Source organism: Argiope bruennichi, chromosome 6 (genome assembly GCF_947563725.1).
Source record: "Argiope bruennichi chromosome 6, qqArgBrue1.1, whole genome shotgun sequence".
Taxonomy (NCBI): domain Eukaryota; kingdom Metazoa; phylum Arthropoda; class Arachnida; order Araneae; family Araneidae; genus Argiope; species Argiope bruennichi.
The window spans coordinates 46,236,182-46,262,518 of record NC_079156.1 but is presented as its reverse complement, the minus strand read 5'-3'; the positions used below and the strand labels follow the sequence as shown (position 1 = coordinate 46,262,518).

The 26,337-nt window shown below is 29.0% G+C and overlaps 1 long non-coding RNA gene across 1 annotated transcript in view; it reads left to right on the top strand.

The window, feature by feature from the left end:
- Window positions 1–10,014: 10,014 nt before the first annotated feature.
- Window positions 10,015–26,337, top strand: part of LOC129971147 (uncharacterized) — an 84,637-nt gene continuing 68,314 nt past the window's right edge. Inside the window, exon 1 of the long non-coding RNA XR_008784767.1 lies at window positions 10,015–10,160. This is a non-coding gene — a long non-coding RNA (uncharacterized LOC129971147). The remainder of the gene's footprint in view (window positions 10,161–26,337) is intronic.

Here is a 26,337-nt window from a genome sequence, read left to right as displayed (position 1 = left end):
ACATACACAATAACACTCTTCTGTAACTTATTGCAAGGAAAAGAAGAAATCCTCATCGAAATGGTAATATCGGATCCATCTTAAGGTGTACGTACACACTTGAAGATTTTTTTTTTAATTTTAACTTTAAAAATCCAGTTTTTTCACAGTAGGTTATTAATATATGTTTAAATTCATTTAAGTGAGAAAAAACCATATAACACTAATTATTAATTAATTAAATAATATTTATTGAGATAATTAGCCTATTTTTTGAAACATGATATCTTAAATTCTAATTTTTACAGACACAAAATTCTAGTTGGAAATGATGCCTACTATTAGTCTTCATGTTGTCTGCCTCAATCAAGTTATAAAAATGTATAGTTTTTTTACAGTTTTTTCATTAACGATGAATAGAAAAAGCGAGATTTTTCTGTTATTTTATATTTTAAACAGCTATGAAAAATTTATTATTATAAATATAATTTTGATTGAGGCACAAAACCTCCGCTATTTCATACAGATTATTTTGATATATAAATAACTGTATTTGGTTCATTTCTTGTTGAGTTATGATTGTTTGAATGAAGCAACATAGTGAAAAAATATCATTCTTCATAAAATGAGTTTTAAAAACATCGTAACTAGAGTTTTTAATGAAAGCACCTCAAGAAAAATAATTATAACTCGAGAAATATTTCGAATATTGATAACATCTTGGTATCGTTTGAAAGCTAAAGGATCAGAGAACATTAATAAGCAATAAAAAATATTCGATATTTTGAACGATTTTCGAATTTTCAAGTGTGTACATACACCTTAAATTGGTTAGTTACAGATAAAACAATCATGCTTTTAAATTTTCCAAAACTTTGCTTTCTTCTAAAATTTTATAATAATTTTCAGTGTAGACATTTATAACTAGGTAATTTGTTTGAAACATTCAAAAGATATGATTGCACATCTCAATTTCTTAGAAATTTCACATTGAGCTAAATTACAAAGTATCGCCTTTTGTCTCACAAATGGCAAGTTTAATAAAATCGGATTAATAAAATAGAACCATTTTTTTTAATTATAAATTGCTTAAATTTAAAATCCTTTTTCTAAATATTATGTAATCTTGAAATCATGTTTTTCACAAATTCTAGATATAGATAGTAGACCACTGGTGAGGAATCAAAATGAATGCGAATAAATATATCGATTCATAATTAAATTCTAAGAATATAAGAATAATGCAATATAATTAAGAATTTGATTTTATAAATCAAATTTTATAACGACTCCTAAAATTTCAAAACTTAATTTTACTCATAAATAATACGTTAGTTATCAGGGACTGAGTGAAAAGTGAGCATATTTGTGTATTCATATTGTACATTGGTGAAATATGAACGAATATGTGTACAAATATTTTTATTTTCAAAATCCCATGTATGAGAATTTTGAATTTCATAATGCAATAAAGAAAATAAAATATAAATATTTGATGCCTTAAAATTTGAAACCAATTTTAATAGAGAACAGTAATTTTAATTAAAATACCACTTAACAAATTTCATTCGCTTAAGTTATTAAATTTTTGAGTTATCGTGTTTACATACATACACATCACAAATCAACAGATGATGAACCCGTTCAACAAGGATTTTATTTCAAATTCAATACGAATGTACAGTACACTCCGAGTATTGGGTTCGTGACTATCCGGCTTCCGTACCATCCGGCCTAATTTTCATTTATCGGAATTAAATGAAGAAAGTAAGGCATCTACTAAATCATCTATTAAGGATTTTTTCAAAATCAAAAAACAGTAAGTTTTCATTCTTATCTTAAAGTTATATTTTTATATCTGCTTGATAATTTATCAGTGAAAAATAAAATCAGTTTGAAGATCCTAAGTCCTAATCAGAATAGTCCTAAGATTTACGTTAATTTTTTGTTTATGTTTCCGGCATTTAAGCTGAGTATTTCAAAATTTATGCTAAAATGTGAACAATTCATATCCTTTAATTTACTTTTTCTCTAATAAATTCTCGAAACGTGCAGTACAGTATATAAGCATATATAAATTACCAGTATAGATCCTTCTATTTTAACTCGTCACGTTACCGGCAACTTCTTCTGTGATTCACCAAGCAGTGGCTGCGTTCACAAAGATATAAATGGAGCGCTTAGCACTCAATAAGAAGTGAGGAAATACACATTATAATAGTGAGATTTGGTATTGTTACAAAATTTTTCTTCTACAAATACCGCCACTCAATTGTAATAACTCAGCGCATTTAATTGCTAGTGCAGCAGCTTTCTTGCTGTTTAATTCTCCAGTTTTTCTACGTGTCGGCGACTCCAACCACTCTCACACACCATCGCCTCTGACTATACACACACTTCTGACGATACACACGACTTCTTCGTAGCTTCTGAGTGCCCGTCTTTTATAGTGCCGGGAGGCGGGGCTAGAATCTTCTGACCAATCAGGGCGTATCTGAGTGTATCTCTGTTATTACTGGATGGATCATGAAACTTCTCGAACTTTCTGGTATTATCCATTTAGTCGCCAAACTCGCCAAATTCAACGCCAAGTCGCCAAATGGTCGCCAAGCTCAGCACGCCGTGCCGGATAGCAAAATTACAGATTTGTAACAGTATATAAACTTTGTCTTCTGGTATTGATGGGCAAAGAATTGAATTCATAGAACTCCGTCCTATCCGGACTTTTTGTTATCCGACCAGTTCTTCCTCTACATTAGGCCGGATACTCGGGAGTGCACTGTGTACTAAAGAATCCTCAACAATAGCACTTACTTTTGAGAGCCCTTTCTTTTGATTGCCTCGAAAAGCTTGTGCAATCATGGTGTTGAAGCATGGGAAGGCAGATTGAGTATGTAAAAAAGCATGGTGTCATTATAAATTTTACATTGATATAATAAATTACAAAAATTGAGTGACAATACTTAATGGTATACTCTCATAAATGGATTTAAACTAAATTTTGAAGCATAAATTAAAATTTATCCACTATCATTCTAAATATAACTTTATTATAATTCAGCAATCTCTTTTCATGTTGCTTTTCCTTTATCAGATACTGAATTTATGCTATCACGTACATTTGCGCATAAAAATACGAAGGGATTTAAATCCGAAAGTTTCTTTCTTCATGAACAATGTATCGAGTTGAATTGTTTTTTTTTCTGGGAACGGTTCATTATGTTTCCATTCGTCCCAGCTTCTATTATCAGGAATGTATTTTGTAGCAAGATATCTCATGGGAAAAAGTGGAGCATGGGACACAAATGGAAGACAAAGAAATAAAGGAAAATGATCCCTTTTCTCTTAGGCACACTTGGATTGAGCTGTAACGAAAAGCCAGGATTAAGGGAATCTTAGCATCTAAATAAGACTCTCTACGCGAACATTTTTATCTTTGTGTTAAGGGAAAAAATGACATCTTACATGGAAAGATCACATTAATAGAAGTTTCAAGAATGTATTCTATAATCTCCGTCACTGAATGAATATATTTGTATACAATAAAGAGATGTTATATTTCAACACTTTAAGCAACGAGTACTTTTCAAATTTTCTAGCGAAACCAGTTTATTACATATAAAAAAGATATGGTCATCACGAATCATAATAATCCTACATTTAAAGCAATCAATGGAATAACAATTTTCAATCAATTTCATAAATTTTGAGGGCATCATCAAGTAGAAATAGTGTTTTATTGAAAGTAGTAAAAATTGAAAATTATATAGACATCTACTTGTTAATATTATTTATTAGAGCAGGTACAGCAACAGTTGAAGTTAGTTAGTTATATTAACGTCCCGTTTAAATCAACTCTAGGGCTATTTTGGGACGGACCTCGTCATTTTGAACCTCGGTCAGATGACGAGGACGACACCTGAGCTGGCACCCTTCTCTCCACACCACAACACAACACACCGGAGGACGTTTGGCCGTGACGGATTTATCGTGCAACAGACCCCCTTATATGTCGATTCTTCGGTAGAATGGAGTCTCGAACCTGAAACCCTACGGCTCACAAACCAAGACCTTATTACCAGGCCACCACGGCCCAGCAGCAGTTGAAAGTTCACGTTATCTTATTTGCATCATGCGATTGTGTAACTTATTGATAACATCCAAGCGACACACATCGGATCATGTGAACTATGAACTGTTGACGTTTTTGTCTTGAATGAAAATTATTTATGCCATTTTTCTCTTCGGATAAATTTTAAACTATCCAAATATTGCCTTGCATCTAGCAACTACATCCTGCTGATAATAAGATATTTTTTGTTGTGGAAAAAATTATAATAGCTGCTTATATGCAATAGTTGAGATTCAATTTTCTTCTTCTTGTCCATTATACTTAAATAATAAAGATTAAAAAATACAGTATATTTTTGTAAGTTTGAGGTAGTACTTTTACAAAAGTTTCTTTCAGGAATTTATATTTAATTTCTTATAACGATTTTAAGTGCTTGATTTATATTTATAGCTTTTGTGATGTAAATAACTTGCTCATGTTTGTTTTAATTTTTTAAAATTTAAAATTCGTATGGACACTTTTCAAAAAGTTTCTACAGTGTTGGAAATATATTTTGATATACATTGTGTTTCAAAACTCATGATAATTACGTTAGATTATAATGGAAAACAATTAAATAAGTACAAATTACCATGAATGAATAATTTATGTGTGAAATTCTTCCTAATGTAATGACTTGATTCAGAATGAATCGATTAATGTCTAATCATACCAAATAGCTTGAGGTTGAAAGATTTGCGATTGTTGTAACTGTTTATTCTGTATTCGTTTATAAGAAAGATAAGAAAAAATGAAAAATTCCAATTTTTCTTTGGTTACAATTTACATTCTCTCTACAGTGTATTACCCACCGCTTCAAATCAAGCCAAAATTATTTCAGTTATTGTGTTTCACAAGGTATCATTGGATAGAACGCTACAAAGCGGTCTCTAATGTTTATTCACCCCTTTGGCAAGTATGCATTGAGTATTGATTTATATTCGTCTAATTTTGTCTTGTATCTAATATGTAACTATCACGAATTTTAAAACATCCTGTAATTTTCAAGCAGAACTTTCTATTATTTGTTACATTTTATGAAATATATGTCCTTAAAGAAATAAAGAATCTTTACAAAACTTGCATAGATGCTGTAGATGAGGAGTTGATTGACATTAAATAATAAAACAAAACACAATATAAAGAAACGGTATTAAAAAATAATAATATTCATCTTACCTCTGAAACTTTTTAAAAACTGTAATTTCTAACAGTTATACATACATGATTTACATGTAAAAAATTCATATTCCTACAGAATCTCAGGAGCTAATCTCCTCTTAAATGCATTAGAGATATCAGAAAAAATAGGGACCAAGTTTGAAAAGAATAAAATAAAAAGATGCGAAAGCGATATGTTGCGCATGAAATCCATAAACCCTGATTCGCCTAAATTTTTAAGAATACTATTTCCAAGCGAAAATTCTTTTGCAAATGTTATCTTCACAAGCATTTTCAAAAGATTTTTGCTTGGAAATGGCATTGTCAGCAAAATTTTTCTGTTTGTGTAATCCTTGCAGTATCTTTTCAAATATACTAAGCTGGTATTATTTGCCTAGCGGAACTTGCAATAATCCGCTTATATGTCTCACCAACAACTCTTCAAGAATACATATTACAATTGTTTGAATGACAATAAATTCGAAAAAAATCTCTAGAATATTTTAATTTCATTGAATTCACAGCAAGAAACTGGATTCATACGGTTAAAATGAGAAACTTCATTAAATTGAGAGAAGGTTGGATTAACTTAATAATCTTATAGAGAATTTATTAATACATTTATATGTTAAAGCATAAGTTAAAATTCGGTTAGATATTTCCAAAGCATAGATTATATTTCAGTTACTTCTTTTTCTTTATTTATTATTTTTCAATTCTTGTTTGATTTGCTATGTAAAGAAACTATGATACATTTAATTATTCCCTTCTTACAACAACTTTTACAAAGCGTTATCACCTACTTTGAAATGCACGCAATATTTGCATTATCAATTTAAAATTAATTAAATAATTCCACTCATTTGTGATTTATATGTTTCATGAAAATAATAACTGTCACAGGTTGAGATTAAATTGCTTATATTTTATTTTCCATACCATATTCTTTAGAATATACGTGCATACCATAACACAAGAGGAGATGATTAATTATCATGTAATTCTAGTACAATAGTGTTCTTAAAACGAATCATAACAGATCTCAATGTCTGTAATCTCCACATTTGATTGAATCTTCTTTTTTTCTTGACGTCAAAGCTAATGGATTCTTGATTGCCTCGTTTGAGCTGACATGACTCTTTGTGAGATACCTGAATTGGTTAAACGCAGATGTAGTATTCGAAGTTCTGAAAGGAAAGAGGGATATTATTAGAGGAAATTAGGAAATTTATTTAACATGATTGATATGTAGCTTCTCTCTTTTTAAAATTTGTTTTTGAAATGTTGTATTTAATCTAGGGTTGAAATAATTGGGTCTAAAAATAATTTAAAAATTAGTTCAGAATGAAAAATATTCATTGTTTTTCTATGCATCCAATTATTTAATATAACTTTCCTTCCAGTATAAAATTGATGAAACTAAACATTTAAATATTTTTTTAGTGAATAAAGCCTTATAATATTCAAGATATGTTTTAAAGAAAATGAAAAAAAAAACGATACTACCTTAAATTTGTGTGATAGAATAATTATAATGATAGAATTTGACACTCGAATATTCATTCACTTTTTGAAATACTGGAGTTCTGAATTAATTATATTAGAGATATATGTTCACTATGATAATTTATTATTGTATTACTTTCAAAATATAATTACCAAATAATAAATAAATTTTTATTAATATTTATTTCAATTTGAAGAGCATTATTTGGTATAAAATAAGTGACGTATTATTTTCAGATTCCGTAATACTTACATTAAGAATAAATTAGTAAATATAATTAAAATTAATTACTAGAAAAATATTTGAAAAACATTAGGAAACCCATAGCTTGTAATTTTTATATATCATTTATTAGTTGATAATGTACTAAATAGTGGACAATATATTTCTATCAAATTTTTGAATGTTACAATAACATCACAAAAGACTGAAATACTGAAACTAATGCCTCAAGTAAAGAACAGTATTTTGATAATAACAATAACATTTCAAGAAGATTTAATTCAAAATTAAATTTATATTTTAAATGCGGCTGAAATTCTAATCTACCAAGAATATTTCTACTAGAACATCATACTTTAGAATGTTCTTTTAATCTCTAAGATTTTAATAAAAATTACTTTCTGCTTTTCAATGTGCTATAAAAGTTTGCTTTTAAACATTTTTTTTTTGCATTTTATACATGAATTAGACATATAGAAAATGTTGTAATTGTCAAGAGCTTTGAATTCGAGTCTTTGTTCTGTTTATTTGTGCTTGTCCAAAATTTGTAGGTGTCCAACAAATTTGGAAAGAATTCCTGCGAACTAATTTTCTATTTATCTCGTTATTGGAGTACAAATTAGCACGATATATACAAAGCATGAAATACTATAAACGAAAATTTAATACTAAATTTAAAATTTATGAATAAATCCGTTTGAAATTTTGAACCATATCTGCCAAGGAGTTTGTGGTCTATCGGTCTATTCATTTGCACATTTGAAAATAATAGCTGAAAAACGGAATGGCATGGTTAAATAAAATGTCACAACTGAAGCAATGATATATATATATATATATCAATATTTGTATCAGGGATTTGATATCTTGCTTCTTCAATTTGAGTACGTGTAAAAGTGATCATATAAAAACTCATTGATTTAAATAGATGAAATTTGGTATGATAACTTATTACTAAAGTTGTAATTCTGTATAAAATTATGGTTGCATTCGGTCGAAAAAAAAGTAAGTATGTAATGTAATAGAAAATAATATTCTGGGTCCTCGTGCGTTCACGGCTTTTTGTCCAAGTTCCGCAATTTTGTCCTGTATGAGAAGTGATAACCTTTATTAGAGAGTATTTGAGAAAACTTCATTAAGAAGACAGCTGATTTTTTTAGAACTTCGTTATAACAAAGTAGAGATTAATTTATTGATTTGAGGATTCTTTTTTCCAGATACTTCAGATAAAGATCCAAATTTAACTTATTGAAATAATCTATACTTACTAATGGTGAAAATGAAAATTTACATTTTGTGATTGCGTATTTGGAAAATGTTTTAAAATGACATGCTTATCGTATCGTTTGCTATTAAATATAAACGCTTCTTAAATTTTCTTCTAAGGATTTGTATTCACATTTTCAGAGTGAAGGAGCTCTTTGTGCTCAATCAAATAAATAGTGAAAACATTTGATCGAAAATTTCGTGTAGGGAATAGGAATTTCCAATTTAAATTTTATTTTATTCTGTATATTTGGATATTTTATTGTCAATGCATTCTATTTAAAAGAACTCGAGCAGAGGTAAATTTGTAGCCGAACGTTAAAAATCAGTCTCTATTTGTCTTTAACACCACTCTAGAGCATAATTCTTTTGAGTACGTGCCGACTCTTAATTATAACTTCCACAGATACTAATAAACTTGACTATATCCCCTGATATTTTTTAAAAAAATTTTTAGTAATAATTTTGTAATAATAATTTGGTAATTGATTTTATGCAATATTTTTTGTTTTAATTAAAACCAATTTCTAAATGTACATAGTTTAATTTAATATCGAATTTCTCTTTAAATGAATTTCAACTGGGTGATTTTTACATTGTTACAATTTTTAAATGCTGTTTAATTGTTAAAATAAATTATTTTTCAAAATAAAGGGATAAAAACTTCAAAGCTTTTTTCAGAAAGAAACAAAATTTTACTACCCTAATGGAAACAGATGCACCTTATTTACAAAATTAAAGAAAACTTTTCATCCATTTATTGACTTGGAAATTATTGAAAGCATTTTCAAAAAGTTTTAATATATTATTCAAGCTACAATCTTATACATGTTTCCCTAAAATTAATATAAAAAGTTTTACTCCATTTAAAAAATATATATTTATAGATTATGTCATATAACTAATAAAAACAAAATTGTGTAATGACCAAAATTCTTTTCAGTATAATTATTCAGAGAAATTTCTTGTGAGAAAAAAACACCATTGAATGGTTCTTAACGAGCTAGTGGATGAAGAAATTCTTGCTTCATAATTTCTTTTCCGATACTTAAACTTATATTTCACTTATTTCAGCCTTCCATTTTGTTCGTATTTACTATAGAAATTTAAAATTCAGGTCAATATGATTAGAACATTCAATTCAAATTTCATGAATACCTGGTCTCTCTGTTTCAAAAATAATAATAATAATAATAATATTTTAATAAAAATATGCATAATTGTAAAAAATAATACATAAAATAAATGTGATTTATTATAAAATATATATAACAAATTTTTGAATATAAAGCCTATGTATTTAACATTTAGAAAATAAAGGATTTTTAGTTTAGTTTAGTTACATTAACGTCCCGTTTTAAACAACACTAGGGCTATTTTGGGACGGACCTCGTCATTTTGAACCGCAGTCAGATGACGAGGACGACACCTGAGCTGACACCCCCCCTCTCCACACCACACCAGCGAGAGGACGTTTGGCCCTGACGGATTTAACGTGCAACAGACCCCCTTACACGACGGTTCTTCGGTGGAATCGGGTCTCGAACCTGAAACCCTATGGCTCACAAGCCGAGACCTTACCACCAGGCCACCGCTGCACTAGAAAATAAAGGAATAGTTGACCCGATGAGACAACCATCTGCCATTGTTCCGTCGGGGTCACGTGATCCTCTTGAAGTAGGCGTGACCTTCAATTGAGTGCAATAGTTGGCGTCGTGTGAACGCTGCTGTGAGTTAAAGTTGTCCTAGCGACAAGAGCCATTTTCTGGATGAAATGCACTATCTAATGCATAGAATTCAAGAAGTAACAAGGCGCTAATGACCAGCTCAGTATGGAAGTGGTTACTTGAATTGTGCCTTCATTAAGTTTACTGCCATAAACCCTGAAAGATTTATGTTCCTTGAAACAAGCGAGTAAGTTCTGTAAATTATGTTTTACAAATTCATCGAACTGATTTATTGAGTTGTATTATATGTCAATTTATGTTTGTCAGAAAATTATTTAATTCACAGCACTTGATATTGTGTGCAAGGGTAACGAATTTCAAAGAAAAAAAAAAGTTCAACATTTTAGAAGTACTAATTCTGGAGTTTTCAAACATCATGGCAGAAATGGATGAAGGTTTCCTTCATCCTCATATGTATCAAATTAAACAAATTCTCAGTAAAATTCAGCAAAAAAATTCTAATTTTAAATTTTTCATGACATTCTGACTCTCGCCATGTTATGTATAAGAAAATGGTTTCAACGATAATGAAATTAGCGCCAGAAAAACCTTTCATATGTCCAATGAATGCTGAAAATATTAGTTATATTTAAGAAATGATGCTATTTATTTTTTAATGCAGGGTCAATTTTACAGGCTTTCGTTTCTTTCATCGAATAAGCACTGTGAAATCTGATATGATTCTAGAAACGATTTAAGATTGCAGAAGTATTACAGATGCTAATATCTTCTTCGGTTTTAAATTTATTTTTCTGTTATATATAGTACCATTAACCTATAAAAATAATTTTAGCGCATCGTTAGAATTTAACACAATCAATACTTTATTAAAAGTCAACAAGTCTTTTGGCAATAATTGGTTCAAGTTTCAAAGAACAAAAGTACAAGAAAAATGATCGCAAAAAAGTATGCTTCCGAATTATCAGTTGGATAATTCTTTTCCTAAATCATAAAATTAATAATTGTATAAAATTTGAATATTATTTAAATGAATTAAAATATTTCAATTTCAAAAAGTTACCTTATGCTTTATTAATTCTCAGTACTCGGTAATTATGTAAATTTCTCAGCTTTCGTTTTTTTAGCTTGTAGAAAAAATTTAATCTGACCGATTGGTAAAAAGTGTGTAAAGAAAAAGTATTTAATCATTTTAGGTAATGTTGTGGTTTTGTATCACTAGTAGTCTCATAGCCACTGGTTTATTATAAAAATTTTACAAACTTGGATGTAGATATCGATTAAAAATATTGAGGATAGAAATTGTACCAAATCTAAAAAGTTTATGAAGATTCAGCTATTCGTTCTTTCAGAATCGGCCAAAAATTTCTTCGTTTTAAAGAAAGAACTGCTTTTGAAAACAAAGTGAATCTAATTAGGCTCTCACATAGTGATAATTCTGAAATTTTTGGACCAATTATGATTCTACGAAATATCCAACATCAGCCAACCATGTCAGTTGAATTCAGAATTATCTCACAGTATTAATTACTTATATTGCATTCTTTAGCGAAATGATTATGTGCATTGCATTCTGTATTAAAATAAGATAATTATCGTATTTTTAAACTTAAAATAATCGCAATGTGACAATTGTGTTCCGTTAAATTTTCGTATTTTAAAGAAGATTGTAGTAATTTTGGTGGAATTCAAGAAATTAAAAAAAATAACTAATCATTTATTATGCATTTTAAACAAAATAGATTGAATGTATATATCTAAAAACATAAATGTAAAAGTATATCACATCCATATATTTTATATGGTAGAAAAATTACTTAAATATAAGATGTAATGTAAGTTTGAAATAAGAGGATTTTCGTAATATCCTCATAAGACATTATTAAAGATTCGGCAACTCACTTGCTGCAGTTCATCATAGCATTTTTATATATGAATGTATTTTTGTCATCATAGCATTTTTATATATGTATTCTAACCAGCCAAAAAAATATCTTGGGAAATTAACCGTGAGAGGTTAACAAAAAAAAGCATTATTTGAGTGGGAATTAATATTGTTTAACTGGGCACTCTTATAGTTTTTTATAATTTTTGTCAAGTCAGAAAAAATTAAAGAAAAACTATTCTCTTTTATAGAATCAGGCATAAGAAAAAACAAGCTTGGTTTGGGTTTGGATAAAGGATGGTATTTAAAAATTAAGGTTGAATTTATTCATTTTTCAGAACTGCAGATAGTGTCTTTTATTTCGCTAAACATGAATTTATTCTAAAATGATACCTTAGATTTTAATAAAATATCTATTCCATATTCTATAGCACAAAGTTGTTTCATTTCTCTTCAATTGTTGTCAGAAAATGAATAGATGCAACGATGTTGATCTTTTCAGCTCCCTTTACTCAGTTCAGAAATTCCCCTAAAAAAAAAACGTCGCATTCACAAGCCAGGTGTATTTCAAACAGCAAAAACATCTTGTTCCCCATGCAGCTGGGAACACGTAATCAGGGGAGAAAATAACATTATGATAGCAAACAAAAGTGCCTTGGCAAATTTTTATTTTTGTTAACCGATTTCTACCTTCTGGTACTAGCTTCGAGGAATAGAACGCAATCGAAATAAAAAAAAAAAGTCAATGCCGAATAAAGAATGAAAATAGATTTCCTGTTCACGTAGCTTACAAGCTGCATTGGTGAATGAAACAAATATTTCTTTCATTTGTAATAAACATGGCTTTATTGAGTTGAATAACAATACATGAAAGTTTTTTCTTGCATTCAGCAAAATGCTTATGTGAAAGAAAACAGTTCTATACAAAAAATACAGTCAGTTTAATCTGCAGTAACTATTGTCAAATGAGAAATTTAGTATTATCGACACATTCATTTTTTTTTTCACTTTATCAAAGTGTTATAACAAATTTGTGATTATTTTATGTATGAAAAGGAAATATAGATAAAAAGAAAAGAAATGAGTAATGATTGAAGAAACTATTAGTCAAAACAAAAAAAATATTTTTCTAAAAAATCAATTTGAAAATTAAAAATTAAAAAAAAAACATTAAAACGCTCAGTAATTATTACTCAACTTAATATGGGGTTTTCTGAATATGTATTTTGTTTAGAAAATGAATTATTACTCATTTTTTTTCTAATTTGTTAAAATTTATTTTTATTTCATTTGAATTATTAGATGCATTTTTTTTTCTAATCGGATATATTTTTAATTTCCACCGAATTATTAGATTCATTTTTTTCTAATCGTATATATTTATTATTTCCTCTGAATTATTAGATGCATTTTTTTCTAATCGTATATATTTCCTCTGAATTATTAGATGCATTTTTTTCTAATCGTATATATTTCCTCTGAATTATTAGATGCATTTTTTTCTAATCGTATATATTTCCTCTGAATTATTAGATCCATTTTTTTCTAATCGTATATATTTCCTCTGAATTATTAGATCCATTTTTTTCTAATCGTATATATTATTTCCTCTGAATTATTAGATGCCTTTTTTTCTAATCGTATATATTTATTATTTCCTCTGAATCATTAGATATATTTATCTTATCTGAATATTATTTCTGATACATTACTCTTTAAAAGATTTCCTACTGATTTAAATTGTTTATTTTATATCGAAGGAAAGCATGTTTTTATATTTCTCGAATGTCATTTATTTAATATTTATTTATCGTAAATTATCAACTTCTACGAGGTAAATGAAAAATATTTTAATTTTTCTGTTAGTTAACTGGACTTATACAGAAGCTTGATTGTGATATTCGCACGTTAATCGCCCCGTGAAGCAAGTGTGTGTTACAGATAATACGTTAGAGCCTCATAAATTACATATTCTTTTCATGAAAACTTTCCCTTTTTTTTCCATAGCTTAGCTGCATACTGGACATATAAATCCTTATAAAATAAATCTACTGATAATAAAGATTAATGTGTTTGTGTATACCTGCTGTACGGACTAGATATAAAGCTTTTAGATACATATATATTTGGGGAATGTGATATAAAGTGTTATTGAAACGTTTTAATTAAAAAAACTCAAATTTTGAAATGTTTCACCATAATTTCTAATATTATAACACAAAATATTTTTACGCCATCTTAAAATTCAAAAAAAATTTATCTATTTAATGGCTCTAACTAAAAATTCGTACAATTATTTCCTAGTTTCTAACAATATATTAAATCGTTGCTTGAAATTCAAATTCGTTTCATTATTTCATCACATATTTAATTGTTGAGAGTTAAAAAAAGCAAGAATATGTTAATGTATGTGTAATTTACAAGACAAATGAAAAATTGAAGTTACAATACCTTGGCAATTAGATAAACCAGATGTTTAAAATTTTAATAGCTCTATGATATTACGAGACTGGTCTCGGTTAATATAGTTTATCTGCGTAGTGAACATACGCGAGACAATTGAAATGGCACTCTTTTAATGTCTGTCAGTTTTATTTTATCATGGACATGAAGTTATATCCAAATAATGTAATGAAATTAGACATAGCCAATATTTCCGGCTGGTCGCCAAAGGCAGATGGTGAAGAGTAATCTGTCAAACAAAATAATTTTTTTGATTTTATGCTCATGAAATATCCTTCTTTTTTTATTAACTGCTTATCTCTATTTTTTTGAATAATTGACTGATGATTCGCTTAATTCGGTCTCGTATTCATCCATAGAACTCTACAATTCAACCACTTCGGTTAGTATATCATTCATTAATTTCTGGAAACGTTATTTCTCATTGTGATTATTCATATTCCTATGAATAAAATTATAAATTGAACTTATGTATGTCGTATGAATAATTTAATACTATATTATTTTGTTCTTCACTGATAGGACTAACTGTAGGAAGAAACAGGTTTATATTTTCAATTACGTATACTTCACTCCGTCTACTTAGCTATTTTATTCGAGAAAGTCACATAAGACACACTTGATTGCCTTTCAAAATATTTTTGACACAATTGGAAAAAAACTAATTTTGTGAATTATGTCAATAATTTTGACTCTGCATGTACAACTGGCCATTTGCCAACTGTGGGCACAACTGGCCATTTGCCAACTGTGGGCACAACTGGCCATTTTGCTTACTGTGGTCACAACTGGCCATTTTGCTTACTGTGGTCACAACTGGCCATTTTGCTTACTGTGGTCACAACTGGCCATTTTGCTTACTGTGGTCACAACTGGCCATTTTGCTTACTGTGGTCACAACTGGCCATTTTGCTTACTGTGGTCACAACTGGCCATTTTGCTTACTGTGGTCACAACTGGCCATTTTGCTTACTGTGGTCACAACTGGCCATTTTGCTTACTGTGGTCACAACTGGCCATTTTGCTTACTGTGGGCACAACTGGCCATTTTGCTTACTGTGGGCACAACTGGCCATTTTGCTTACAGTGGGCACAACTGGCCATTTTGCTTACTGTGGGCACAACTGGCCATTTTGCTTACTGCTGGTGCAATCAGCTAATTCGGCAGCCCCAAGTAAGTATTTTATTATACTTATCAATGATTTGTGGGGTTGTTGGGAAGCTCATAGACTCGATAGCGTTTCATCTTTCTCTCGGCTGAAATGATTAATGAGTAACAAAGTATGTTGAGCATAATTAAAAATTTAATTAATGATTCTATGCAATCTTAAATTTATTTTTATTACCGGATTTACACAAAAGCAACAACATTAAAAAAAAATCCAGCCTGAAAAGGGTCTTTTCTGGTTTTATTATAGTTATTAACATTTTAAAGATATAAATCTTAAAGGGACAGTGCAATAGACAGTAGTACAGATAATTTTGTCGAACTGATTTAAGTTTGCTCATGAATACATACAAATAGAAGTTATAAAATCGGATTAGAAAATTGTCTTTGAAAATTTCTTTCATTAAATTTAAGCTTTACTTATTCAGTAAAAATGATTTATTTTAAGCTTTATTATGATTCTTTTTCCGAGTTCTGTGGCTGCATTTTTTATGGTTAATTATTTAATTACGTTTGTCAATTGTTGTGAAGCATTTCAATAAACTAATGTTTTAAATTGTTTTTAAGCTTCATTTTGTGATTATTAATTCTGGTTTATCACATTTGTTCTATGGGAAAAAATTTAGTTTTTGCACTTGCAATTATTTTATAAGTGTGTTAGTGTTCTTAAATATAAAAATATTTAAGTCAAATGCAAATTCCTTATTTTGGTCCATTGAAATACTTATGAATATTTTAATTCCCCTATGCAATAGCATATATGATAACGTAATCGAATTTCTGATTTTCTGAAGGAATTTATTTTTAAGTTAATCTATATGTCATTTTGACATGCCGAAATACTGGTTGATACTCAAAATTAATTTATTAGTAAGTGCTCAATAAAAAAAATTATCTGTAAGTTAAGCAATAATAGGGTACATTTTATAAATAACAGAAATGAAATAAGAATATAAATATGAAATTCTGCCATAAAGTGTGTTTTATCGATAATGAAAGTAAGATTTTGAATTGCAGTTAAGGCTTTTATCATCTTAAAAATAATACGCAATCTACAAAAATACGAAGAAGATTAAATTAAGGAGATGAGTAAAGTTCTGCCTTAAGATTTAAAAAAAGATTATTAGAATTATGTCTTTTATATTAACATAATGTTTCAGGAAATATGGAAAAAATAGTTTTCAAAAATTTGGTTTGTGTAATACTGAAATCACTGAACTGTAAAAGAACTGAACCCTTTTAATTCAGTTCATGAAGTGTTTTTGTTTTCATTTTTTTTCTTTTCCAAATACAACAGTCTTGCTAAAAGAATTTTCAATTAAATTTTTTATGCATGTATAAAAATTTATTAAATCTTTATTTGAATTTCACTGAAACTTTACACAGAAATGCATGAGATGGAACAAAGTCTCAAAACTGTGATTCAAAGATTTCGAAGAAAAGATCATTACCGCGACATTGCGGTTAGTAACAGGAAAAAAATCAGAATAGAAGCTTCTCATAGATAATAAAAATATCGCCTAATTAGTACTTTTCAAAGCCATTTATTAAAATATTTAAAATGTTGAAAAATATGTAAACAATTTTTTTTTCTCAAACTCTTGTGAATCACACTGAACTTAAGTCATTTCATCAACACGTATCTTGCTCTTGGATTACTTCCCTCATTCAAAAAGATCACAACTTTAAGTTTTACTGTTCATGTTTTACACTGTAACTGACAATTAAACATTGGTCAATATGGATAAACATAAAGGTCTAGTGAAAAGCCCATTCTTTTGCGGTTTGGAAAGAAAAAAAACTAAATAAGTTATTAGCAGCTTATGGAAAGAAGCATGGTTTTTTCTTTTCTTGGAATTTTAAACACGTGCTTTTCATTTCTACAGGCATTGCATCAAAATGTAATCTTGTAAAAAGTTTAATTATCTTCTAAAGAACTGCAGAGTTGAGTAGTAATTCGAAGGTGGATTTTTTTAATTAAGTCTTGCAAGGTAATTTGTGCCGGAACTTTTTTTTCTGTGTACAATGTTCTGAAACAATGTTGCTGAAACATTCCTGTACGGAACAAGAAATTTCTTTTCCCTTATTTCTTTTTCAGTCTGCCGCTTTATTTCTTTTATTTTTTGCATATGACGCAATTGTGGTTATTGAAAGAGAAAAAAAAAATGTCTGCATTCTCTGAAATGAAATAAAATGTTCTAGAAAGTCTTTTTTTTTTCTTTTTTTTTAACTTGAAATATCATAAAAATATACTAAAGTATTTCAGTCTTTTTGAGCGGAAATTCCTCATTCAATTTGACATAGTTAAAATTTGCTTTAAAAATATATTTTATTTGAAATTCTTAATGTTTCTTGAATAAATTATTATTATATAAAAAAAGACGATTTCAATATTATTGTAAATTCTTCTCATCTATAATATTTTTAAATCTTAGATATATAGCTTGTTATGCATGGATAATATTCAGATACAGAAACTGATAAAAACTGCACTGAAATATAATATCATAAACAACTTTGAATTTATACAGTTCCAAAAATGAGTGTATGGTTGCTGATATCATGCAGAAGCGATAACAAATACAATTATTAACACAATATTAATTCCAAAAGCTTGTTTCACATCATGATTACAACTCGGGTTTGTGAAACGCTGGCACTATAAAAATGAGAAAGAAGGAAATGAAATTTTGGAGTTGTTGTAATTTGTGGGTAATGAACATCATCGAAGCAGTGATATTTTTTTACAGAACATCTTGAGGCATTTACCTCGCATCTCAAGATCATGGAATCATAAAATCTTTTCCACTTACTTGGCTGGTGGCGAATATATAAGTCATATTGAGTTGTGTCACTGATCTTAAGACAGTACTTTGTCTGCAGCTTTATATTGTCAAAACTAGGAAATGCATCTTGCTATCTTCAAAAATATAAAAACAAATTTCGAACGCACGTTGAAATTCAAGTGCGACAATCGCAGAGCTTTAGATAGGTATTTATAGGAATCCTACTAAAGAAAACATAAGGAATCAACGAATATATTCTACATCAGCCCTCTAATAAAACTCAGAATCTGTAAATATATCTGAATGACTTTAAATAATTGATTTGTAATACCGTCTTTTTCTGATTTTTATCCTTTTAATATCTACGGCTGCTTGTCTTCGGAATGTAAAAATATTTTTATGTAATTTACCGAAAAAGCGGTTTTCATAGGTGGGTACAAATTTTCTCGAACTAGGTTTGTAGATAGCCAAAAAATATATGTGAAATGTTGAATTCCCTTTGACAATGACCGGACATTTTTAGGGCGATTTTTCGATCTTTGACTTTTTGTGTTAATAGCATGGAGTTTTTCGATGAGAATTTTCTTTTTTGCTACTAACCGAGTCTGTAACCATTTGTAAAACTATCTGAAATTACTTCTAGAATTCTTATAAATCGGCGATGATTGAGCTCTCTTTATAAAGTTATGGTGAATAATGTTTTCTTGATAAATTGACAATAAACGATGGCCTTCTGACAAATTGTTGATGGATATTTTCCTAAACAAACTGGTGAGGAACTGAATATACAATATCACGAGAGTAATTTCACTTAATACACTGTCCTACCGCTATCATTGACATCGCAAGAGCATCTTAAGTTGCATTTGCTTGCGATCGAAAAATTTGCTTTCTCTCCACTTTTTGATGTTATGTTTTGAATGTTGTCATTCTACTTTTTTAAAGAGTCATTTGGTTATTTTTACTTTATTGTTCTAACATTTATGAACTCTTTACTGTTGCTGTGTGTTTCATTCAAGAATTTTTATTCTTGTCTTTTCCAGATGTTTTAGCAGAGTTCGGGCTCATTTCACGGATGCGAGACAAAAAAAAATCAGGAAAAAATATTCAACATTTCTAAATAAGTACTGAAGTACAGATTACTCCGATTTCTTACAAACTTTTTTTAACTATGAATTCAATTTTTTCTTATAAATTCAAGTTCTTTTAGATAATGTGTTGACATCGCATTGATTCCACGTTATACAGAGTAGTCAAAAAATAACAGGAGGCGTTCAGAGCCCTATAGCGTGTTATGTACTGGACGAACTATATCAAAATTTGGTCACCATACGCGTTAAAATATGCAATTTTGATTTATCAAGAAAAAAAATTAGTATTAAAGAACGCCGATAGGGGGAATCCTGGAGCTGCGATCGAAAACTTTATTATGTAATTTGTTTATACATGTACTTTGTGACATGGTATTGAAGATAAAAAGAAGGGTTGCGGGAATTTGTCATTCTTTAAGAATTCGCTCGTCGATTGCGTTGTCACTACGTGAACGTGCCCCTTGTTAGTCAAGCTCTTTTATCAGAGGGATGAAAATGCCAGTGCTGCTCTTCTTGAATACCGATGGTTAAAACAGTTACGTAGAGGGCCGATGACCATAACTAATTTACGAAGAATGGTTGAAAGATTTGAAATAACAGGAATTCTTGGTGTGTAACCAGGCCAAACACGCGAAGGTATCAAGGAGGAATAAGTTGAAGAAGTTCCACTTGCCGTTATGGATCAGGCGGTAGCTAATAAGCAGGTTATCAGAAGTGCACGTTCAATATCACGATTAACAGATACCCCGTTCTCGACTATGCAGACGATATTGCGTAAGATCCTGAAATTTTATCCTTGTAAGATAACACCCACTAACTGATGACATTGATCTGAATCTTGGCAATTACTGGTTGTGAGACGGTTCTGGTTTACTTCAAAGGCGTTATGTATCAAGGACATGTTCCTGACGTTCGTACTATAAAAGGTCAAACAACGTTACATGTCTGACGAATAAATGCCGGTATGCTGCGAGCCACCGTCGAAAATATCGTGCACCGCATGCAATTATTGGAACATTATGTTGGTGGACACCTTGAGCCAAATTTGTAAGTTGCTATAATAAACATTTTTCATTGATATTTGTTGTGTTGCTATTTACTATTTCCATTGGCAGTTATGTGCTCTTTTTCCACATATTATATGCTTACAACGCCAGGATTTCCCCTATTGATACGAATTTTTTTTTATAAATCGAAACCACATACTTTAATGTGTATGGTGGCCAAATTTTATTATATTTCGTCCCGTACATAACACGCTACAGGGCTCCGAATACCTCCTGTTATTTCCTGCTCACCCTATATTCACAAGCAAATATAGTCTTAAACATTTTTGGCATACGCCATATGTAAATTGTCAAATTTCTAATTCGTATTATGTTTCTTAAAAGTTATTAATTTTTAATTTCAAGTATATTTCCTAATTTTTTTAAATTTCTGAATTGGCCTTAAATTTCTTTAAAAATAAATTAATAATAAATATAATAAAACATGAAATAATTACATTTCACAGAGCATTTTCTGACTGGTAAGTTGTATCTATATCTAATGAATTAGAATTTCTCTTAGGATGACAAAAGTAGAGAACCTGTTTATACAAAAAAAAATTAATCTGAGTTATATACACTTTGAAAGCTGTCACATACTTCTAAAACCAATTTTGTCTCTGAGATTTTCAGTCATGAAATTCCCAAATCGAAACTTCTGTTCAGAAAGATCAATGATCCGTGGATTGCGGGAATTTCAATTTCATCTCAGGTTTCAAAAGACATCGCGAGAGAATTTTCTGAAAGAGGATTTTCCCCAGAGGGATTTGATAATCCCTTGCATTAGGTAGTTGATCTCCTTTTCCTTGTCATTCGGGCTGCCAAGAATTTGGAGACCTTGTTTTCCTTCGCCTTTATTACTGTCTTTCAAAGACGCATTACTTCAGATTGGTGCAGTCAGTCAGGCAGGTTCCTCCGAACTTCAGCTTTAACAAAATAAAATTGAGTATGGTTAAAAAGTCCACTAGAATAAAAGAAATCATTTACTTTCCTAATTTTTCAAAAAAGATGTAGTTTAATATATTTTGGAAATGGATGTCTTTTATGTCTTTGAGAAAGCATAATAAATTTAACTTAATTCATTTTATAATACTTTTTAAAATAACTTCAAGAATCTAATTGGGAACATGGTTCCTTGGTGGTAAAATCTTGGGTTTAGATCCGATTCGCTCAATGTTCAAAGCCCTATTTCTTTTAAAAACACCTGTATAAGAGTTTTGCCCACTCCATATCCTTCAAAGCAAATACCCTCCCCTTGTTTCAGAGTGGACATTTCAAGAGGAATGACTGGATCTGATGAAAACATCGTCAACTGATTATGGCTCAAAAGAGAAGACCACTCAAAATAGATGCCGGATGAAGATGTTTATAGAAAATAAACAGAACTGCTGAAATAAGCCAAATTGTGCAGCTTTTATAAGCTAACTAAAAAGAATAAAATCTCAAATTTTACCTTTTGAAACACGAATCTAGTGAAATATCACAAAACTGTCGGTTCTTTTTTCCCCCATACCATTCCACTTATCGCGAAAATCCAAGATTTTTTGGTTGGTGCAGTATAGCCTACCTTTGGCTCTTGCGGACTTAAACCTGAATTAACCAACCAACCAAATTTTTGGTCTTTCTATTCATTTTTTTTCTTTCTAATAATTACCTACAGAGTGACAGAATCACATAGGGAAGCAATATGATCTTTAGAATAATTAGCATAGTAAAGTAGATATGAACTTCATGAGTATCCTCTGATCTAGCGCTTATTATTTTCTCGATTAATACTTCAAAATACAAGGAAAATTTTTTAATAAAAGTATCTTAAGCTTGACTAAACATAATGCTTTATCTGATTTATCAAATGGAAATATTCTAAATAATATTGTTTTTAAATATTTTATCTTGTCATTTATAATTTTAATAATCTAAATCATAACTGAACATTTAAAAAATAAATTGAAATCATGTTAACTATCAACTAATCATAAATGCCTTCATAAATAATTTCCTTTTCCTGCTGATCTAGTTCTGGACATAAAAATTCACAGGGTCACTTTCTAAAAATTTCCCATTTAATACTGGGATTTTTAGGAACTGTGATTCATAGTTTTGATTAAATAAATTGCTTTAAATTAATTTATTAATTAATAAAATATAATAAAAATGGGAAATTCCAAAATGTGAATATCTTGCATACAAAGCTTTATAATAATTACGTAAAAGTTTCATTTACTCTGAAAACAATTTATAAGTAAGCCAAAAAGGTAGATTTATCATTTAGTTTGGTTTCAAAAGAAAAAGCAATTTATTAAATTGCAGATTATGAAAACTGCGATAGTAAGCGATTTTAATTTTCTACTCAAGAATTTCTAGAGCTCCATTTTAAGACCTGTTACATTAAATAGGACATAAAATTTCAACAGAGAAAATCATTAAGCTGTAAAACATTTTCCTGGGTAGCAGACTCTCTTGCCTGGATATTTGCAACAATTATGTTTCAAAATTATTGCCTGTATGTAATTATTGCTTAAGCTAGTAATCACAATTATTTGTCCACCAAATTAGTTAAAATTAATGTAATAAATTTTTTACTTGTATTTTAAATCTTAATTCTTTATTTTTCTTAACTATTTTCTCACCGTTAAATCCTATTAAGCGAACAGTTACTGTTAGTCAAAACTATACGGCATTTTCTTTGTTAGATCCTTAATTTTTATATGCTAGTCGTACACGTAGTTATTTCTCGAGTAGCAGAAGATCATTACAACCTGATATTTCAATTAGACTTTTAATTATAATCATTAAAAAATTATTATTCCACAATGATTTCTGAACATATTTTTGCACAAAAATGTTCCATTTTAAAATTTTCAGCTGTACTACTTATAAGTAAGCACAATTTTTCTCTTACTTTAATTTTAAGAAATATTTTTAAATACACAAAAAATGTTTATTTGGTAATTGCATTTGATCTGAAACATTTGACGATTTCTATATGTGCACATTTTGTTTATGAAATGCCGTTGCTATAATTAAAAGTAATTTTTTTAAAATAATATTTTATAAAATAATATCGGGTCTAAAACATTATCAACGTATGCATGTTTGAATTAACGGTTCGAATATCTTTAATTTTTGTTTTGAACATAGGACATTTGAACTTAATTGACCATAATCTTAAGAAATAATTCTTTTAAATGTATTTCAGCAAAAATTTGTCTAAGAAAGAATATGAAAACATATTCTAAGCGAAAATAAATTATCATGCCTAAATTCGAATCTTTGGTGAGTGCTTATCTTTATTCGCACATTGCATTAGAAATATAAAAAAAAATATTCTTGCACATTTTGTCTTTTGATGTATTCATTGTTGATTTATTACAAAGTACCAAATGAAAAATCCTGAACAAAAAAGAACGAGAAACTAGATGTTATAAGTTGCGAAAGGAAGCACAAGCGAAATAATTGTCGTTCTTTTAACTATAGTTTGGTAATGGTTATAGATAAACAATAACCATTAGTTTTGCCATTAGCACTGTAGACTCCGGATTATTTTTATCCTTTGTTTCAGAATTATTTGTTATTTTATTGTTTTAGTTTGAGAAATGTATGCTTAAATTTTACATGCATAAAAATTGTTGAACTAATTTTCACCAATATTTAAATATTTTCAAAAATTATAAATAGTTTCTAAGTTATTAACTTGATTTGGAAATATTTAAAGACCAAATTTCTGTTGAAATTTTATTTATGAAATCAGTAAGCGTAGGAAGTATTTGCTTTTATAGAGGCAATATTTTACAATATCGGGAGATAATAATTGTTTTTGAAATTATTGGAATTTATTGATAAATTTTATATTAAAATTATTTTTACTGTTTTATTATTAAATCATTGTTTTATAATATATTAAATTCTGCTTTAAGAAATTGATACGCACGACAAAATTTCATATTAAGTTTTAAGAAAATACATTCATAGCTAATAAAAATTGTATTTAAGAATTAATCTCGCATAGTTCTTAATTCTAAGTTCTTGATTCTTCATGTTGTAGTTATGTAATACTGAATATAAATAATAACTTAATATATAGTTTGTAAGCCTCAATATATTAGATTGCAACTGTCGCAAAATTTTACAGATAAATGAAAACAACTCCCACGATTTTAAATGGCGTCTCTTCATCTTCGGTGATCAACAGTTCTCCCACAATATTAATAATATTCAATTTGTAATGTCAGTTCAATTTAATAAACTTCATTTTATCACACCAATTAAAAGTGCCATTTTAAAGTTTATTTTCACAATAAACTGAGCATTTTGATTGGGTTTAGCAAAGTAGCGAAACGCGATGTCGAAGTATAAGTTGCCCTCGATCACATATCTAAACATCAAAAACTGTCAGTTAAAATAAAATTTTCAGAAATCAGTACAGTGGTTATGACTGAAGGCTCTTCAACTTTTTATGAGCAGTTTATTAAAATGTTTGAAATTTAATTCCAAAAACAGAGTGTAAATGGGTTAACTGGTGATCTAAAGATCGATTTTGCACTTTTTAAAAAGTACTAGCATTCAGAATACCAGGCTGATATATATCATAGGCATATATTGTTTCCAAAAATATGCAACAAAATGCGTATCGTATACAAATGTATTCAAGATCCCATTTCAAGAAGATAGACTAACTAGGTTAGTAGACACCTAGTCTTAATAAAACCAGATTGTTGGAAATTAACAGGTTGTACATACAAAAACCATAATTTTATGTAGGGAACCATCTGTATGTTTTTATTTAACAAATGAATCTAGTGAAATAATACCGAATTTGAATCTTCATAGATCGGCCTGGTAAAACAGATAATTGATGTTGCAACGTTACATATTTGATTTATGGATTCGATTTATTTCATCAGAAATCATTTTGCGGTTGCAGTTAGTATGTTTAGATAGAGACAACGAAATATTTTAAACAAAAACATTGTTTCGATGTTAGAAGCAAGATATGTAATGATACAATAGAAAGAGTAATATATTTGATTATAATTTCCAAACATAATGAAATGAAAATAGTAAAAGCTTACTATGAAATTAATCTTTCCACTTTTGTATCAGCAAATGTTTCATAAATTGGATTGTTTGGAACAATGGATTTGTTATCTTGAACTAGAGTAATAGTCCGGAAAGCAGTTATAATTACTAGCAATCCTCATAAAGAGGAAGTAGAACAAGCCAAGATAAAATTAATGAGTGATATTCCCAAATAATTATCACATATTCCCTAATAAAAGTATTATTCCTTTCATCTGTTAAAAAAAGGATATCTTCATCAGGAAGATTGAGTACTCGTCTTTTTATTTCAAATTTCTACACTTAAGTGCTATTTGCTTGGTATTGGAAAATTAAGTAGCATTTTAGATACCGATTAAAATCAAAATTCTGATAGAATTGCAATCGCATACCAAATCTCTTTCATCCATGTCATTGTCATTTTTAATCATCGCGTTTACATCTATGCAATTATATAGACTGACAAACGACCAATTCCTTGACGAAATTGGTCATAATTTGAGAAGGTCATATTTCATAAGTCATATATATGACATATTTCATAAAGACATAATTCATAATTTGATAAGGACACATACCAAATTTCATTCACAAAGTCATTGTCTTTTTTTAATCATCGCGTTTACATCTATGCGAATATGCATACTGACAAACGGTCAATTCCTTAAACAAATTGATTCAAAATTTGACAAGAGTAACACTAATGATTCTGAAATTGCATAACAGCGTTTCCTATATTATTGCTTTTTATAGTCATAATGTTTACTTACACTCGAAGAAACAGACATTCTATAAATGCATTTCATGTAAAGACCGTATACTAAATTTCATTCGTGTAGGTCAAAATCATTTGTAATTAAATTGATCACAGACAGGGTACAAAATTTTAAAAAAAAATCATTTTCAAAC